This window comes from Balearica regulorum, chromosome 7 (assembly GCF_011004875.1).
Source record: "Balearica regulorum gibbericeps isolate bBalReg1 chromosome 7, bBalReg1.pri, whole genome shotgun sequence".
Taxonomy (NCBI): Eukaryota; Metazoa; Chordata; class Aves; order Gruiformes; family Gruidae; genus Balearica; species Balearica regulorum.
In genome coordinates, this window is record NC_046190.1 from 13,933,217 (window position 1) to 13,946,239 (window position 13,023).

The following is a 13,023-nucleotide window of genomic DNA, read 5'->3' on the forward strand; positions in this document are numbered from 1 at the left end:
ACGGCACACGCTTTCACACAGCTTCTCCCAGCAGCAACTGCAGGGATGGCAAGGAGAGATGAGCCAGACCGCAGCATGCTCTTGGAAATGCACGCTTGGGCCAGCTCTCTATTGTCTGACTGCATGATTCTGGCTGTGGGTTTAAAGTTTGGCTCGCTGCACTGCCTGCCAGGATAAATGGAGTGTTTTCAGCCTGTTAAAAGGTCCATTCTGTCTTTAACTATAAAAAGGAGATCCCAGATCTTCCCCAAAGGTCTGTAAAGAAAAGTTGGGTTGGGAGCACGCTGCGGTCCCCAACACTGTATGCAGGCAGAGCCGCTGCTCCAGATGTGTGGTGAGCACAGCTCCAGGGCAAGTGGGGAAGCAGGGACTTGGAAACCAGCAGTGCAAATATCTGACACAGGCATCAGAGCTGCAGCAGGGCAGCACGGCAGCCTCCGTGGGCCTTCTGGAAGGCAGCCCCAGGATTGGACTTTGCTCTCTGCAGTGCTCTGTGCTGCATCCAGCCCCTCTGCAGCCAGGGGGAGGTGGTGTTGCCTTCCATTTCCAACCTGGGATGAGGACAGGAGTCCAAATGTGGGCTCTGTTTCCAGCTGTGCCACCAACAAACTCATAGACAAGTCACTTTGTGAAACTTCTGTACAATGAGGATGGATACTGCTGGCCTGCCTTTCTTGCTGGAAAGCATTGTGAGATCCTTGAAAAGCACTGTACAGGAGTGCAAATGGCTTTAGGTGAGGTGCTGTAGGAAAATCTGTCTGCAGGTAACAGTTGTTCCTCCTGTATTGACCATCACTGACCCATTTCTTTTACTTTGTCCTAGAAAAATATTGGCCAAATGCAGGTGACTGATGCTCAGCCTGTGTGTGGTTCTTAGGGATGGATGTCCCGATACATGAGTGGGTGATACTGGCGGAGGATGAGATGCATCCCATGTGCCCACTTCCTACCCTTCCCACTGTCCAAGAACATGATGGAGATGGTACTGCTGCATGTCCTTGAGGGGAAGAGTTATATCTGGAAAACATTTGGGTTGACTTAGTGTCCCAAAGAGAGAAGGTGCCAGAATAGAATAGACCTCAGCTGTATTTAATTTAAAATTTCTATGATATATGTTCTACTTTTGATATTGAATCTCTGCCTCTTTCTTGTTGAACTGCTGAAAAGCCCCTGTTGCTTTACCCGGGAACAAGGTGACTCAGCTAAACGTCAAACAATGTCAAACTCTGTTAAATAAACTAGCTGCCGTAATTAGAATACGCATGGCATTTCTGCAGCTGGAGAATGCTCAGCTATAAACTGTCTTAATGAAAAAACAGCAGGGCAGATGTTTGTACTTAAATCCTACTTTTATGAAGATGTTGTGATCTTGTTTGCTTATTATGGACCTGATTCAGCCGAGCTGGAATGACTCTGTGTGCTGGGTTCTGAGTGCCCTGGGTTTGCCCATGCTGCTTGCAGGCTTGGGTGACTTCCCTCCCCTCCATCATGTCCAGTTTAGAAAGTCAATGTGTGCCAGCCTGTGACGCCCGCTTCAGCAATGCTGTAGCGCTCTCCTGAAATAAAAGCATGATCTGAGCCTGGGAATTGAGGAGCCACCTTTGCAGGCTGCTTTGCCAGGGCAGAGAGTGCATCCAGGACTGGCTGGCAGGTCACCCGTAGCATGGTGGAGCCACAGCAGCTGCCCATGCAGCCACTGATCCATAGGCAGAAGTGGGTGATGGTGGTACCTGAATCTCCTGCTGCAGCCAAGGGCTGGAAGGGAAGAACTGAGGGATGGGCACAGCAGGTTGGGCCAAAGGGCCCCCCAGCCCTGGTGGTGGCCTGTTGTGGGTCCTGAAGGAATGTAACGTCTCCCTTTCTACACCCCAACTGTTCAGCAGTCGCAGCAGGGGTTGGGGGATCCAGGACACTGGGTCTGTTTCTGGCATGAAGAGGGAGAAGAGATGTCTAAACCAAGAGATGAATGGCCTTTGGGACACCCTCCTGGTCTATTTGTGATCATTTGGATGCCAGATAGCGCATGCAGAGGGTCTCATTGGGTGAAAGCAAGCTCCTGCATCTCCTTCCCACAGGGAAGTATGTGGACTAGTATGTGCTCAGCTGTCACCCCGGTCGGATCAGGAGCACCGGTTGGCTATGCATCTGGAGCAAGAGGCTGGATAGTACAGGTCCTGTTGCTTGGACATAGTCATGCTATGTCTCAGCTTACCCCACACAAAGCACGGATGGTGGTGCATGATCCGATTTATGAGGAAAGCAAAAGGTATCTACTGCCCTGTTCAGGTCCCAGCTGTACGTCTCTCTCCCTTGCACTGTCTGCATAGATTGCAAATTCCCTGGGTACTAGAAAGAGTTGCGCTGCAGGTTTCATCCCCACCTGAGTGCAGATGGCCACTGCTTTGCTAACCTGTTATGTGTTGGCTGTGATTTTTTGCTTTACCACGGATGATAGCCCCCTCTGCACTCACCGCTGCTAGTTTGGGGTGGTTATATGGTTGCAAATTACTGAGCAAGGTGCCTCCCTGTTGGGGCCATCAAACTTTAGCATTTGACTATGCTGGAAGCCTTTTACTTGTAAAACCCCAGGAAAGTGTGAGAGAGTTCAGAGCCTTTCCCTCCAAGGAGAGACCATACTGGGTTCAACAGCAGGAAAGTGCAGTTTTTCTTTCCTCTAGACACCTTTATTGTATTTTTATCAATTTCTTTCTTCATATATATTTTTTCCCTACTTCCCTCTTACACAAGTAAGGACACTGTGGCTTTCAGTGCCATGAAGAGGAGCAAGGAAATAATAAGCAGTGTCAGGTAGTCCTGTAAAAAGATGTTCTGTGGATAATTTTGTAGTTTTGTTTTACTTTTTGAGAGTCACTCCCCTGCCTTCATACCTTTTTACTGTTGGAAAAGTCTGCATCAGGGGAGGTGAGGCAGAAGAAAACCACATAAGAAACCCTGCTTCTGGGGTGGCCAGAGAGCATTTTTGTAGTTGGTGGTATGAAATTTTTGTTTGGGAGGGACAGAGGGAAACTGTTGAAGAGTTAGAATAAAATTTGCTGTAAAATCCCCTTTCTAGACCAAAGATGGTTTGTCACTCTAAGAAGACACAGATGAAAAGTGTGGTTTGGCTGTACCAGTGTGGCTGTTGGTTGAACCCATTTGCAGTGCACTGATTACTCCATCACCTCTCCTGCTGCATGTCTGAAGAGCGATCTTTGGAGTGTGGACTCAAAGCTTTGCTTGCTCCCTCCCTCTCAGATACTTTTATATCTGCATCAGCAGAGAGAAGAGGTTGTGGATTTGGGCTCCCTTATTTCAGGGATCTTGAGGTAATTAATAAAGGAACTTCAGCTGGAAGGTGAAGACTGGTCTGCTGAGCTTCTGGAGAACACAGTGGCAAATACAAATGGCAGAGAAGGGGCAATGCAACTCTGGGATTAACAGTTTTGCAGTGGTTGACCCAAGACTCCAGAGCTTGCATTGGTTTTTGTTTCTCTTGGCACTAAGTTGAAGAGCCATCTGGAGACAAAGCTGAAGTTAGAGGGATGTCAGCTCCTCTTGCTCCACCATGTCTTCCAAAGTGTGGTCTTGAGGAAAACGTACTGCATGGCATGAAATCATCCCATCATGCTGGCTACTGGGCTGCAGATCCATGCCGTGGAGAGAGGCTTGGGCTTTCCACGGCACAGAGATCTGGGCACTGACGTTGGCAGCCCCTTGCACTTTCTGCCCAGATTCCAGCTTGGTCCCTGCCTGGACTTAAAACCAGTTTTGAGCTCTGCTGAAAAAAACAGCATTTTTTTGCATAGGCTGTGCTGGAAAGGGAAAATCCTCATGGGGTGCCTGCTCTGCAGCTTCCTTGCTGCCTGGAGAGGGAGACATCCCACTCCAGGAGACTGCTTTATGTGCCTGATTTTCCTTACCCTTGGCAAGCCAGGTCCTATCCCAGGGGACCAGGGGGGTCGGTGCAGGCTGCCCTACCAGCTCAGTCAGAGAGCTGAGGAAGCAACGTAAGGGTCTGGCTCCAGTCCCTGCTTCCAGCACTTGAGAGCCTCTGCCAGAGAGGCACCTTCTCTCTTCCATTCTTTCCTACTCGGATTTTCCTCCTGCCTTGATTAGGGCAAGGAAAGAGGAAACCAACCTTTTTGGGGTGTGTGCTGCCAGCAGAGCTTGATGGCTACGTTCTGGGGCACCAGGAGGGACGCCGGCATGGTGGATGAGATGTTGCCACCCATCATTTGGCCCTGCTATGCACTGATGACCTGCTTCCCCCCAAGAAACACCACAGCACTATCTCAAAGGGGTCTCTGGGGCTTTTTCCTTCCTCAGTCCCAAGGCAGCGGGAGCACGCAGTGTGCCTGCTGAGCCATTTTAAGGAGAGGCAGCAAATACAGTGCGGCAGGAAGATCCCTGCAGGTAGTGCAGGTTTGGCCCCATTTTTTTTTGCTTCTGAGCTGCAATGTGTGGCTCATGCCAGCGATTGAGGGTGGGGAGCAAGGTGAGCTGCTCCGCATCAGGAGGGCTTTGCCCAACTGCTTAATCTCTGGGCAAGGCTCCCAATTCCCCTGAGGAACCCCAGAGCCTCTCCTCCTCCGGGTTTGCTGGGGGCCATTCCCCAAGCAAAGTGGGAGCTGGAGGCATGAGCCCAGCCCCACGCATGAGTCAGGAGGGCTGTGGGAAGGGAGAGGTGCAGTCGCACAAAGCGCAGGAGGCCATCCCAGCACCGCCCAGATACCTGGGGCTGGCGAGGGGTGCCGGCAGGCGGGGAGCACGGGCGGGAGCCTCCCCATTTTGCACAATGCAGGAGGACGGGGAATAACCACTCGCCAACGCTGGCTGGGACCTTTTCGCCTCTGTTTCTGCCGCTCGTGGGCTGCAGTGGGGAAGGAGATCTCCTGCCGATGAACTGCATCCCAGGTGGATATATCTGCTTTTCAGTTTCGGTTTGGTTCGTTGGGTTGGGTTTTTTTTCACCTCCCTTTTCCAATGCTGCCTTTGGGGAAGAGGAAGCCAAGGAGAAAGGCTCGAACAGGTTTGCAGCAGCAGGATTTCATCTGTGGCAATGACAGCAGCTTTTTTCCCTCTCAATTATGTATATGTATTCCAGCTTTGCTCCTTTTGTTTTTCTCCGGACTGGAGGAGAAGCAACATTTTTTCAGCAACCTTGGGTGGTTATTCTTGTTCTGAAGCAGAGATGATGGGCTCATCCTAACAATCCTAACTGCAGTCACCTTTGGTTCATGTCCTACCTGTGTAAATCGAGATGAGGACCAGTGAATTTAGGATGTGGCCATGTGTAACTTTGCATTTCAGTGGTGGTCAGTGCGTACGAGGCATTTTCAACGTTTATTTTGCCCACCTCAGTAGGCAGAGGGCACGGTGACTGTGGGGAGCACACTGCCTGCACAGTACCCATAGAAATCTCAGATATTCTTATCAGAGGCTCTTTACTCCTTTGGAGAGGTGGTTGCTAGGTGGAAATTTAAAAGGAAATACATTCCTTGTCCTAATACTTACTCGGATTTTGTGAGCAGAAATATATTAATTTGATTTCAGGTTTGTTTTCTGTTTTTTATTATCTTCTCCTGGAGAGCTCTGGGCTCCAAAGGCACCTGGGCAACAAGGTGCTAGTAAGTGATTTTAACTTTTCTTTGGACTCATTTTGAGTTCCTTACCTGCATGGAAAGGTGTTGCAGCAGTGCAGAGCTAGTCAAAAAGTAGCATAAAGGTTACAAGAAGAAGAGAGGAGAGATCAGATAAAATTCTCTTTATCTTAGACCTAGTCGTATCTTACTTTTTAGCTTAAAATATGAATTAAATCATCTTGAATGGTGTTTCTTTAATACACAGGGGGTGGTCTCTGCAGGCGTGATAGGCACACACAGAGAAGAGTCTCAGACGTCTGGTTTGCTGAGCCTTACCTGCTTAACACAAATAACTGAGATATTCTGCCATGCTCTCCTGCGTATGAGGCAGCAAACTTTTTCTGATGGAGAAAGAGGGGCTCTGGCCCCTCCACCCCCTCCCACCCACCTGCAGTAACTCAGCATCGCAGTCCCCTGCCAGGGAGCTGCCAGGGGCTGGGGAGGTGACCCACGGAGCTGCAGCGTGGGATGCGGGGGGCTTGAGCGAATATGGGAGAGCCTTTTGGGGCTGCTCCATAATGCAATATAATTTCCTTTTAATATATGTATTTTCAGTTTTCCTGCCTGTTCTTTGAAAGGGGAGAGTGCCTCCAGGTTTAAGATGAACTTATATTTGATGCAGGGTAGTGTGTTAGCAAGACAGCTAACAGGTCCTTGGCTTGTTTCCACTCCAGCTTTTTTAGGACTTGGGTGATGCCGAGCTTCTGGTGAGCTGCTCTTCAGGAGCTCCTATTGTTTGGGAAAGTGGTTTCTATTGTTTCTTTCTATTTTCTGCCTTGCTAGGAGAGCTATTGCGGAAAATTCATCTCCTGTCTCTCACAAGAGGAGAATGGATATCCTGTCGGCTCTGGGCTTGAAGGGAAAGCAGGGGCTGCCGGGAGGAAGCGGCTGTTCCTCAGCCGGGCGGCGGGAGGATTGATGATTTTGAGGGGGGCAGGCAGGCGTATTATTTTCTTCAGTCTCTGTGGAGATATTTTTAGGGTTTAAGTCTTTTCTGGTTGGAAGACGGACTCGTCAAGTGTGTGGTCATAGGATGCCCTCAGGCTGCTTCCTATTGAAGAAGCTGTGGAAAAGGCAACGGCCAGCTACCACCAGCTTTCAGAGCTGCCTGACAAGGAAGGGGCTGTATGAGCCCCACGTAATGGAGTGCAGGGGGGGCTTTTCCCTTTGCATGCTGAGCCTTGTTTCACAGGCGTTGTCAGACCTTCTGGAAGTCTGTGGGCATTAATAGGGCTTGAATCAAAGGCCTGGTTTTATTAAAAAAGAAAGAAAAGGGAAAAAAAGAAAAAGAAGCTGGCATCTGCCCAAGTACCTGGTGCTCTTTCGTCTCTCAGTCTCTTCTGAGTCCTTTCTCAGTGTACAGATCCAAAATTCACTGGATGGCAGCTGAAATGAGGGATTGGAATAGGAAAAAGCTACAGATATTTTTCTGGGGCTTGTACCTGTTCCTCTCACACAGGTTAAGAGCCAGTATTTTGCTCAACCAGAAACCACCTCTGGGCAGAAATCAGCATATGCAGAACATGATGTGCTGCTCATTAGACCATTTGAGTCTCCTGATGAGAGTTTTGTAATGATCAAGCCACAGTTTCAAGGGAAAACAAAGAATGGAAAGGGATTTTGGCTTGAGTTTGCTTGAAGCCAGAGCTAATGGGAATTATTTATATTTTTTTTTAAGCTGGATGCTAGACCAAAAAGGCCAGGGCAGGCTTTCAGTGCAGTATAGCTGCTTGGACTCCTTGGGGAAATATATAGACGTTTTTACTCAGAAATTAGTTGGATTTTGATTCTTGTTTTTAAAGGCAATAAATAAACACGATTATAAACTTGAAAAGCAGTTTGAGCTGCACTGGGCTCGTCGTTTCCTCAGGCAGCCGTTCCAGATGAGTGTGCCCTCTACTACTACTATAATTACTTTTTAAAAATAACTCTGCAAGTCTGTAATCTAAAGTGGGTGGTATGTAGCAAGTCTGAGAGCATTCTGCATTCAACCCACAGGCTGGGGAGAGGGTGGATTTATATAAGGGTTTGCTTGTCTTCATCTCTGGGTTGAAATCTGACTTTTTCCCACAATCCGTCAACAAATGGCCCATATAATGAAAGTGCTTTTTAACATGGGAGTCAGGCTTGCCAGGGACTCAGATGGCTTTGCAGCCCCACAGGCTCTAGATATTCCCTCTGGATGTTACTTTTCTGCCTGATCTTGTCTCTGTTGTATTCAGATTTAAGCCGCCTGGGCAATAGAGGAGAGCAGAGCCCAGCTGAGATTCACAGCTAAGTAATAGTCTAGGCCTCTGAATCTGGTTTCAGCCTACTTTGCCTTTTGGCTGGGCCAGCTGATTTATTTATATACTTACATGCTTAAAATAGGTTGTGATTATTTTTTTCCTGTGGACTGGAAACAATGAACCTGGGAATTTTCTGCTTGATCACAAGTGATTTCTCCTACTTTATTTTCTCTATCTATTAAGCTTTTTGGGTGCTGATGTTCTTAAGTGTGGTGTGTTTGCAGACCTCCCTGATCCACAATGCAGCTATTTTCAGGCTCTCGTGAACACACTTGTCCTTACTCATAAGAGGATCTTTATACTCCTGAACAGAGTGAGGGGATACTGCGGGCAGGGATTTGCCAAACTGAATCTCTTTCCACTATAATGAAATAACCCATGCCAGTGTGTGCCCCCCCTGTGATTTACTATTTTTTTTAGAGTTGTAGTCCTGCTTAATGGGAAAGCTGAGGTGAAGGGAGGGAAATAACGTGGGAATTAGTAAGAGGAAACCAAGGGTAGGTAGATGAGGAAAAGAAAGTAAGTCCTAGAAGTGGGAAATCAATCCTCTTGAGCTTCTCCCATTCAGAGAAGTGCTAATACAAGCCCCAGGCTTGTACTCAGGATGGAGGTAATTAATGTTTGCTCTCAAATTTCCTTGGGTCTGAAGTTAAGCACTTTCACCATATCATTTTCTATCAGGGTCTTGCCACCTCTAAATAAAGAGCAGAAAATTATATTCCTTCTGCTTTTACATCCTAAGCATCAGCAAGTTCAGACTTGCAGGTTCCCTCTCATTTTCAGGGCTCTGAACAGCACAGCGTTGACCCGGAATAAGCAAAGCATTTGCAATCTGCTTTGGCCCTTGATGGAGTTTTATTGGAGATGTTTGGGCTGGTGGGCAGACTTAACTTTTTCACTGAGTGCACTTTAGATGTGGTTCCCACCAAATTCTTCCAACTCTTTTTCCAACTCTTCCTACCAAACACAGGATAGCTTGATACCGTCTCAGGCAAGCAGTAAAACCATCAGACCGGAGTACGGGATAAAGGCGCTTCTGCCTATTCCCACTAGGCAATGCCGTCACCAATAGTCTATTTAAATCAGTAGATGCGGAGAACAGAAGGGAAAATATTTGTGTCTTAATCCCAGCTCCTACGAAACAGAGCAAATGCAGAATTGTGTGTTTAGCAGATTTCCTCTTGGGAAGAGAAGTCTCCTATAGATAATAATCCTTTTAGCAACATCTCCAGTGAACGAGGCTTTGTCCAAAGAACAAAGAAAAGGTCGCAAGCTTGAAATATGCCTGAATTTCCTGAGTGTGCTTGCCGCTGTGTGCAGGCAGGAAGCTGTGTTAGTCTGGTTTGGATGTTTGCTCTGAAGTGGCATAAACAGAGTGTCGGGTCTCCCGGGATCCTGATCTGACCTGTGGACCAGGGGATAGGGGTTCCTCTAAGCTGCAGCTACGAGAAGGACTGCCATAGTCATGCAGCTCTGTGCCTGTGTCCCTGACTGTCTCGTCTCCCCTCTGGCCAAATCCACCCTCTGAAGATCCCAGGTGGATGCAGGAGCCAGCAGCAGAGATGAGTGGTGCAGCCACAGTAGACCCAGCCCAGGCGGGTGTTAAGCTGCCAGCCAGCAGGGAACTCATTTCCTGCACAATTATGAAAACAGCTGATCTGTGACATTTTAAGAAGGGGGAGAAAATACAGGGCAGGGGAAGGAAGGCCCTGGCTACATAAATATTTATTTTTGCACAATGTCCCAGCCACCCCCTTCTCCTACGAGCTGGGAGAAGAAGGGGTTGCTTGCTGCTGGCTCTGGTACATGGTGACAGGGGACAGGAGAGCCACCAGTAGGCTGTCCACAGCTGGAAGGAGCACACTCTCTGCCAAGCAGAAGCTGCTCTGCTGGAGTGTGATACTGCCCTGCATGACCACCCCCCCCACACTCCGTGCTGCATCTCGAAGCCAGGGATGTGCTGCTGGACCACCAAGAGCTTGCTTGAACCACCTGCCTGGGCCTCTCTTCCTGTTCCTTGGTCTTGCTCTAACAAAGCCAAGTTGGTGAGGTATCCCTGCTAGTGAGGTATATCCCTGCTCCTTCCCAGACAGCAGCCTTGGGAAGGGGGTTGGGGAAATGAAGGCACAAAGCTTTCAGGGTAGTGCTGCTGCAGGCAGATGAGGTGTCCAGGATCTGGGGACTACAGCATCTCGTGTGATGCCACCATCACATCACATGCCCACTGCCAGCCCGGTCTGGAGCAGACGTGAGCAATGTTGTGTGCAGAGGAAGCACTTGCTAGACCTGATTGAAAAAGACCCTCAGACACAGGTCAGAAAAAGACCCTCAGAGATGAGGAAAAGATTTTCTTTTGATCATGGCATTGTTCAACTTGATATAATCATGGTTTTCAATTTCTTTCCTTCACTCTAGACAAAAATGTTATTTTTTTCCAGCCTTGTCAAAAAGAGAGTGAATTGACACTGTCTGGTCTATAAATGCTGCTAAGTTGTCCTTTCATTAGCCCTCCTCGACTGGGATGGCTGGTGCAGTGCCATACAGATTTGACACAGTAGCTGACCACCGGGGCAGCTCCAAAGTCCCTCCCGTGTGTACTCAGTGGGTGGAGGGAAGGCTATAGCGTGCTTTGCCTGAGGTCCAATTAGTCTGTGTTTGTAGCCAGGCTTGCACCATCTAAGCCACGTTTCTGCAGTATGGTAGGCTGTGATGGTTGTGTCAACGTGGCAGGGACGTGTAAGTAAGGAGATTCAGTGAGTCCCAGTAATAGTGACACCGATCTACTGGTGGGTCTTGGTGTATTCTGCTCTCCCAGTGGTGTCTATGAAACCAGAAGAGTTGGAATAGGTGGGATTCAGGGATTTGTTTCATGGAAGTGGTTGATGTGGTAACAGAGGTACCTCCAGCCTGTTCCCCTCCACCCCTTTCATCAAGGAAATATTAGCTAAGCTCACTCCCCAGGATACATACCATCACTCAGTGAATAAACACAAGGGATTTGTGTTGTGGGTTAATTCTGCTGCTGGACGTCAAACCCCATCCATGGTCAGATGACATCTTTTTTCTTGGAAAGGGACCAAGGTTAAGAAGACAAGGAAGGCAGGTTAGTTAAAATATGTCAAAGTCTCTTGGGTGTAAGTAAAGACTATAAATAAAAGCCTTTTAACTTGGAAAAGAACTTTAGAGTGATATGATCAGGTTCAATTTAGTCCAAATATTGCTTTATGCCATTAAGCTGTTATCAAGTTTTGGTTCAATTGCAATGGTTTTATGGCTTCGGTGCAGTGGGAACAGTTGTAGCCTTTATGCAAGTAAAGCGTTTCCCCTGAAACATTTGCAGTGAAGACTGCTGTATTGTGCAGGAACCTGGAAGGGAGACTGCCTGGAAACGAATAGCTGGGGAGGTGACCTTCTCTAGCTCTTTTCTTTCTCCATTCCAGAGTAACTACACAATCTAAGGATTTATATCATGAACAATGAAGGGATTTAAATGAGGTTTAGTTTTACATTCTCGTTAATGAATCCTCAAACTTAGTAATAAAAGCGAAACATTTTTCTCTGTTTCCTCTTAAGCTGCAAGCATGTCTGATTCAGCAATGTCTTGAGATGATTTGTCAGGATGAGAAAATAAGTCACATCCCTCTTCCTCTTGGGATTAATAGGGAACTAGAATAATCCTGTACCCATAATATTATTTCAGTTGGGTTTGCATAATAGCCTGGAAACAGTTATACTCGATGCAAAGCTTTGTAATGATGATGTTTCATCCTTTGAAGTTAGATTAATTCATGTCACAGAGTCAGATCCGCACAAATAATAAAACACTTTTTTTTTTTTTTTTCCAGTTTTTCTTAACTAGCCCTCATTTTCTGATCCAAGTTTTACTGTGGTCAATTAGAAGTGAGTGGATTTTAATGCTGTTTCTGCAGATATCCAGCACCATCACAGGCAGGAAAGTCCCTTCTCACATTTGGTGTATTTACATGTCAGTGTGGCTGTGGGTTTAGGAAGATCCTGGTCTTCCTAAGGAGTCTTGCTGCGTGCATGCCTGTGCTCTGCAGAGCAGGAGTAATTCCACCAAAATCACTGTAGCTGACCCTCTCTGTGAGCCAAGGTTTTCCACACGCATCTGGACCGTTATTCCTGGCTTACATTAGAGAAAGTGAGAGAAATCAGGCCCCCCATAATTACTTACAAGCTGTGAGCTAGGCACATATGTAAATATTTTCAGGGTCACAACTTAGTTCTTTATTTTTAATATACTTTGTTATTAGTAATCATTTTTGAAGAAATTGAAAATCCCACCCGTAAGTTTCTATAGCATCAAGCCTACTCAGCTTTGACCTCTGCTCCCGGTGGTATCATTGGATTTACTGTTGACTTCAGCAGGAGCAGTCGCAGCGAGTCTGAGTGCTTTTGAAAACCCTTTCCCTGTGTTTTTCTGTATAAAGCCCATTGCTGTAGCTGCCAGATCATATGACACTAGGGTTTAAATCAACTTAAGAATGAAATCAAACTGATAAGAAGGGTAAGATGTAATAAAGCTAAGCAAAGTAAATTTGCTTTAGTTCTAAGACAAAGTGACTTTCACAAGGTTTTAATTTTCTCTAGCCCAAGTGGAAAAACAATCAGGTTTGGTTCATTCTGTGCGTGCACGCTGGGCATGTGTCAATTCTGGTTCTGTGAAGCCCCTGAGATGTCATCCCACGCCCATCACCACGCGTGGGCTCACCCTGGGCATGTGAGAGCAGGTGAGGATGGCTGGTGGGGCTGGAGCCCACTGCGGGGGCTTGGTTTCAGTTTCTCTTTGCCCCCAACCATAGAGTATGATCTTGGGAATCATCAATTAAGCCTACGCTTAGTCATTAATTCCACCCAAGACTTGTCCCTAGTCTCCCACTGCCAGAGGTGCTTTACAAATAGGAAACAGAAGATCTGGGGACTCATGTGGGATATAGGGGGTTCCGATCTATGTCTGTGCTTCTTTTATTGGGGGAAAAAAAGAGACAAACTAGAATTACCATATCTCCCCGTGGTGTTAAAAGAATAAATCCATGAAGCATTGTGTAGCACTCAAATACTGCAGCACTGAA

The 13,023-nt window shown here is 47.3% G+C and overlaps 1 protein-coding gene across 4 annotated transcripts in view; it reads left to right on the top strand.

Annotated features, from left to right (window-relative positions):
- Window positions 1–13,023, top strand: part of SH3PXD2A (SH3 and PX domains 2A) — a 269,997-nt gene that overhangs the window by 78,660 nt on the left and 178,314 nt on the right. The gene's annotated exons all lie outside the window — the stretch shown is intronic.